The 7,105-nt window shown below is 39.3% G+C and overlaps 1 protein-coding gene across 4 annotated transcripts in view; it reads right to left on the bottom strand.

Annotated features, from left to right (window-relative positions):
* The window catches only part of SSH2 (slingshot protein phosphatase 2), a 295,182-nt gene that overhangs the window by 131,758 nt on the left and 156,319 nt on the right, over window positions 1–7,105 (bottom strand). The gene's annotated exons all lie outside the window — the stretch shown is intronic.

Here is a 7,105-nt window from a genome sequence, read left to right as displayed (position 1 = left end):
TTCCCCCTTCCCATTCCCTTCCCCCCACCCCACCCTTTTTTTTTTTTTAAGAGACAGGGTCTCCTCTGTTGCCCAGGCTGCAGTGGCACAATCATAATTCACTGTAGCCTCAAACTCCTGGGTCCAAGCGATCCTCCTGCCTCAGCCTCCAGAGTAGCTGGGATTATAGACACAAGCTACTCTGCCTGGCTATACACTTATTCCATAAGCTTTTCTATTTTTAAAATGTATTTTTTTTAATATTGAAACTTTTTTGTTAAAGACACACACACACACACACACACACACACACACACACACAAGCTTAGGCCTAAAGAGTCAGGATTATTAAGATCATTGTTTTTCATCTCCATATTTTGTCCCACTGGAAGGTCTTCAGGGGCAATACATACATGGGGCTGTCATCTCCTATGATAACAATGCCTTCTTTTAGAATAGCTCCTGAAGGACCTGCCTGGACAGCTTTACACTTAACTATTTTCTTCTAAGTAGAAACAGAGCACACTCTAGGTAGGGTGCGTTGGCTTGTGCCTGCAATCTCAGCACTTTGGGAGGCCCAGGTGGGCGGATCACCTGAGGTCAGGAGTTTGAGAGCAGCCCGACCAACATGGTGAAACCCAGTCTCTATTAAAAATACTAAAGTAGCTGGGTGTGGTGGTGCACACCTGTAATCCCAGCTACTCTGGAGGTTGAGTCAGGAGAATCGCTTGAACCCAGGAAGTGAAGGTTGCAGTGAGCTGAGATTGTGCCATTGCACTGCAGCCTGGGCAACAAGAGTGAAACCCTGTCTCAAAAAAAAAAAAAAAAAAAAGGAGGGGCCGGGCGCGGTGGCTCAAGCCTGTAATCCCAGCACTTTGGGAGGCCGAGGTGGGTGGATCACGAGGTCGAGAGATCGAGACCAACCTGGTCAACATGGTGAAACCCCGTCTCTACTAAAAATACAAAAAAATTAGCTGGGCATGGTGGCGCATGCCTGTAATCCCAGCTACTCAGGAGGCTGAGGCAGGAGAATTGCCTGAACCCAGGAGGCGGAGGTTGCGGTGAGCCGAGATCGCGCCATTGCACTCCAGCCTGGGTAACAAGAGCGAAACTCCATCTCAAAAAAAAAAAAAGGAAAGAAGAAAGAGAGTACATTTTAAAATAATGATAAAATGTTCAATATGGTAAATACATAAAACAGTATCACAGTCGCTTATGATCAAGTATTATGTATTGTACATAACTGTATGTACTATATTTTTATACGACAATGCAGGTTTGTTTGCACCAGTATCACCACAAACACATGCATAATACGTTATGCTATGACACTATGACAGCTACAGCCACTAGGTGATAGGAAATTTTCAGTTCCATTATAATATCATGGGACCACTGCTATATATGTGGTCTATCATTGACCAAAATGTTGTTATGTGGTGCATAACTGTACTCAAAGAAACAAAACTCATTTACAAATAATATAATCATCCATGAAGAAAAGTCAAGAAAATCAAGTAAAAACATATACTAGATATTAGAACCAAGTTAGAGTTTTAGCAAGGTGATCTGATATAAAAGCAAAATCAAAAGTGATAGTTTTATGACCCACCTGCTGTAACTAATTAGAAAACGTCATGGGAAAGTGGAGCTCATTCACAAGAGCAACGAAAACCTAATAAAATGCCCATGAATATACCTAATAAGAAACGTGTAATTACTGTATCAGCAAAATTGTACAATTTAAATGAAGAACATTTAAAAAGCAGTGAATAATAGACCCACATATGACCTTCATTAGGCAGGGTCATTTTGTAAAACTGTTAATTTTCTTCAAAATTAATTCAGTAAGATTTCAATCAAAATCCTAATAAAATTTTTAAAAGTGAAAATTGACAAGCTGATTCTAAGATTTATCTGGAAAATCAAATAAACAAAAATAGGACACTGAAAAATACTAACAAGGAGGTAAGCACTGTCATATATTTGTCCAGTAAATCCATTATCAGTAAAATGGGTATCAGCATATGATCAGAAAAAAAAATGAACAGAACTTAAAAGTACAGAAGTATACTCTAAGCATCTGTAAGAATTTAGTATATATGTAGCATTTCAAATTAGTGAAATAAGAATGCATTAAATAATGGTATTAGAATAACTATCCAATTAGAAAAAAAGTTAAGCTAGATTCTTACCTCAAACTATAAATTCCAGATGTTTTAAAGACTTAAATATTTAAAAATGTAAACATGCTAGGAAAAATATAAAATAATACTTTGATAATACTGAGGCTGAATGGGAACAGGTTTTTAAAAAGCAAGATGCAAAATCTTGAAATCATAAGATCAAATATAACATTTGACTATATAAAAATTTAAAACGTTTACATGGGATGTAAAGTTAAAAGGCAAAAACAACAGGCTTGGAGAAAGTATTTTTGCCACATACTCAGAATATATAGAGAACATAAAAAAGAAAAAAAAATCAAGAGAAAAATGGTCAGAAGTACAAACATTCAAATCACAGAAAAAAAATCAGTAACATATAAAAAGATGCTAAACCTCCATAGTAATAAGGGAATTTTAAATGGAGACCTATTGAAGAACAGGGACTCTAGAGTCAGACTACCTGTGCATGCATCCTGGCTGGAAATCTTGACAAGTTAACCTCTCTGTGCTTCTCTTCTGTAATTGAGGATAATATCTAACTCATAAAGTTGTTAAGAGCAAATGAAATTATCTACTGCTCAAAACAGTGTCCCTCAGATAGTAAATGCTCAGTAAAAAATTATCTTTTTTTTTTTTTGAGACGGAGTTTTGGCCAGTCGCCCAGGCTGGAATGCAATGGCGCAATCTCAGCTCACTGCAACCTCTGCTTTTTGGGTTCAAGAGATTGTCCCTGATTGCTTGTTCAAGCCACCTGAGTAGATGGGATTACAGGTACCCACCATCATGCCTGGCTAATTTTTGTATTTTTGTAGAGACGGAGTTTCACCGTGTTGGCCAGGCTGGTCTAGAACTCCTGACCTCAGGTAATCCACCCGCCTTAGCCTCCCAAAGTGCTGGGATTACAGGCATGAGCCACCTCACCCTGCTTATCTGCTATGAATGTCATTAATATTATTAGGGTTGGGGAAGATATAGGGAAAGACATGCTTATATACAGCTGGTTAAGAACAAATTGGTAAAGCCTTTTTAGAAAGCAATTTGGCTGTATGTATCAAATTTTTAACATATACATAACATGAGGTCCAGAAATTCCACTGCTAGAAATTTAAGGAAATGTTTACATATGTATACAAAGATGTATATATCAGGATTTTGAGTGCAGCACTACAGGAGCTCTGGATTCAGAAATAAGAAATGCTGGTTCTAGTTTCAGTTCTACTATCAAGTCATGTAGCCTTGTGCAAGTCACTTCAGCATTTAGATTCTTTATTTTTTCATGATATAAAATGTGGACAATGACTTTCCCAATCTGCCTCAGAGGAATACTTTAAGGCAGGCATCCCCAAACTTTTTACACAGGGGGCCAGTTCACTGTCCCTCAGACCACTGGAGGGCCGCCACATACTGTGCTCCTCTTATTGACCACCAATGAAAGAGGTGCCCCTTCCTGAAGTGCAGCAGGGGGCCGGATAAATGGCCTTAGGGGGCCGCATGCGGCCCACGGTCCGGTCCGTAGTTTGGGGACGCCTGCTTTAAGGTAGTGATCAACACCATCAGCTTCATCTAGGAACCTGTTAGAAGCGCAAATTCTCCAGCCACATCCTAGACTTACAGAATCAGAAACTCTGGGGACTGTTAGTAGCAATTTGTGTTTTAACAAGCCCTCCAGGTGATTCTGATGCAAGTTTAAGTTTGGAGATGAGTTCATGTGAAACACCTTGGACAACTACAAAATGGAACTGAAAGAGCATTCGTACTATTACTAACACACAAAATAAGACCTTCTACCTTTTGATTTCATGAAAAGGTACATTGTAAATGAACATCCAATATGCTCCTCTACTGTTGAGGTTGAGCCTTAAAAAGCACTAATGTGGGCCGGGCACGGTGGCTCACACCTGTAATCCCAGCATTTTGGGAGGCTGAGGCGGGTGGATCACGAGGTCAAGAGATTGAGACCATCCTGGTCAACATGGTGAAACCCCGTCTCTACCAAAATACAAAAAATTAGCTGGATGGTGGCGCATGCCTGTAATCCCAGCTACTTGGGAGGCTGAGGCAGGAGAACTGTCTGAACCCAGGAGGTGGAAGTTGCGGTGAGCCGAGATCATGCCATTGCACTCCAGCCTGGGTAACAAGAGCAAAACTCCGTTTCCAAAAAAAAAAAAAAAAAAAAGAGAGAGAGAAAGAGAATTGCTTGAACCCAGGGCGCTGGCAGAGCTTGCAGTGAGCCAAGATCATGCTGCTTCACTCCAGCCTGGGTGAAAGAGTAAGACTCTGTTTCAAAAAAAAAAAAAAAAAAAAGCCAGGTGTGGTGGCATGTGCCTGTGGTCCCAACAACACAGGAAGTTGAAGTCAAAGGACTGCTTGAGCCCAGGAGGTCGAGACTGCAAATAAGACGTGTTCAAGCCACTTCCAGCCTGAATGACAGAGCAAGGCCCTGTCTCAAAAAAACAAAACAAACAAGAAACAAAGAAAAAATAAGTGGGAAAACAGAGACAAAAATAAAAGACAAATACTCATAAAATTCTTTAGAAGTTCATCTTAGTAGCAAAGTTCAATACAGCAAATATATTTTTCAGGAAGTCGAAGATTTCAGCAGTCAAAGATAATTCGTCAGACTGCCAAGTCTCAAAAGTGACCTTGCAACTATTAAGACAAAATATCATTTTTATAGGCTAAGGGCACTGGCCAAGGAAATAGATCTGGATTCTAAGAACAATTTTGTCACTTACTAGCTATATGGCCTTGAGTAACTACTTAGCTTCTCTAAGTCTCAGTTTCATTATCCATAAACAGAACAAATTAGTTCATAAGGTTGCTATGACTATTAAATAAGATAGATGTATATTAAACTCAGCACAGTAAAAGTGGTCAATAAATGGCAGCTATTAGTTATTAATTCCTATGAACTAACTTTTTGTGTAGACAATTACGGTTCACAAAGTGTTACCAAATATATGATCTTTTATGATCTTATGGGGTAAGAACCACTGCATACCCATTTTACAGTGGAAGAAACTGATGTCAAATTATTTACCCAAAGACACCAATTACTAGGAAAATAAATTTGTTGGACTTGATTGACCAGAAAACATGATTCACAACTCCTTTCTGCCAAAAAAAGCTTAGAATCCCTGCTTTTAAAAAAATATTTTATTATTTAAAGAGGCAGTGTCTTGCTCTGCCTCCCAGGCTGGCATGCAGTGACACAATCATGGCTCACTGAAGCCTTGTATGCCTGGGCTCAAGTAATCCTCCCACCTCAGCCTCCTAAGCAGCTGGGACTACAGGTGTGTACCACCACACTCTACTAATTTTTTAATGTTTTCATAGAGACAGTGTCTCAGTATGTTGTCCAGAATGGTCTTGAACTCCTGGGCCTAAAGTGATCCTCCTGTCTCCCAAAGTGCTGAGATTACAGGTATAAGCCATTGCACTTGGTCTTTTTTTATTCTTTTTTGAGATAGGGCCTTGCTCTGTCACCCAGGCTGGAGTGCAGTGGCATGATCACGGCTTACTGTAGCCTCAACCTTCTGAGCTCAGGCTAGTCTCCCATCTCAGCCTCCCAAGTAGCTGAGACTATAGGCATGCACCACCACACCTGACTCATTTTTTCTATTTTTCTTAAGACAGAGTCTCACTATGTTGCCCAGGCTGGTCTCCAATTCCTGAGCTCAAGTGATCTGTCTGCCTCAGCCTCCCAAAGTGCTGGAACTGTCAGTGTGAGCAACCACACCAGGCCCTTTTAAATTCTTTTTATTGTGCTTATTAGGTTGGTGCAAAAATAAATGCAGTGTTTGCTATTATTTTTACTGGCAATAAATATACACAGCATAAAATTTACCATTTTAACCATTTTAAGTGTACAGTTCTAGGGCATTAAGTACTTTCACTCTGTTGCGCAACTACCACCATCCAACCCCAGAATTTTTTCATCTTCCTCAAATGAAACTTCGTGCTCTTCAAACACAAATTTCCCACCCCTTCTCCCTCAACCCTTAGCAACTACCATTCTACTATACTTCTATCTGAATTTGATGTCTATAGATAGGTATCTCATATAAATGAAATCATAGGGTATTTATAGTTTTGTGACTCACTTATTTGACTTAGAATAATATCGTCAAGTTTATTCATATTGTAGCATACATACGTCAGATTCCTTCCTAAAGGCTAAATAATATTCCACTATATGTACATACCACATTTTGTTAATCCATTCATCCATCTATGGACACTTGGGTTGCTTCCACTGCCATTTTTAAAGTACTGTTAACACTATTATTTTCATATTGGTTATCCAGTGTCAGATTATTCACCTATTAACTTCTCCTTCACTGCATGTCCCTCCCCCTTTCAGAGGGAAAATGCAAGTCAGTCAGTTTAAGTGTGGAGCTTTTACAGTACCGGGCAGTAAAACAACTTTTGTGTTTTTTTTTATTTTTATTTTTTCTATTTTTTTAGGAGTTCCACCATGAATCAACACACAGGGGGAAAAAAAGAAATTCAAACGAGTTTAACTCAATTTGAAAGGATAGGAGGGCAAACCATATATGAAAATAATAAATTAGTTATAATATTATCTAGAAATCACTTTACATGCGATTCTCTGGACTTTTAATAAGGGATAAAATTTCTGTTGTTGGACATTAAAAAGCTGACCTGAGAGGGAGACAGTAGCTTTGCTTCTTAGGCAAAAATTCTAGGAAAACCTCAGCAGGTGACTCCTCTGAAGCCACCTGGAGTGAGTGCTAATACACTAACGTAGACCAAACTGCTGCTGTCTAACTAACCCTAAACCACTGCATTGATTTAAGGGTGCAACCTGAATAGGAAAAGTTCCTCTACTTGATAACTGTGAGGTGAGATTAACCACAAGCTTCAGCACACACACTTCTCAGAAACAGCTAAACCACAATGGAATGACAACTCTCTAGAGACTTTAAAAACAGCGA

This window comes from Saimiri boliviensis, chromosome 17, assembly GCF_048565385.1.
Source record: "Saimiri boliviensis isolate mSaiBol1 chromosome 17, mSaiBol1.pri, whole genome shotgun sequence".
In the NCBI taxonomy this organism is placed as follows: domain Eukaryota; kingdom Metazoa; phylum Chordata; class Mammalia; order Primates; family Cebidae; genus Saimiri; species Saimiri boliviensis.
This window is presented reverse-complemented; position numbering and strand designations above follow the sequence as displayed.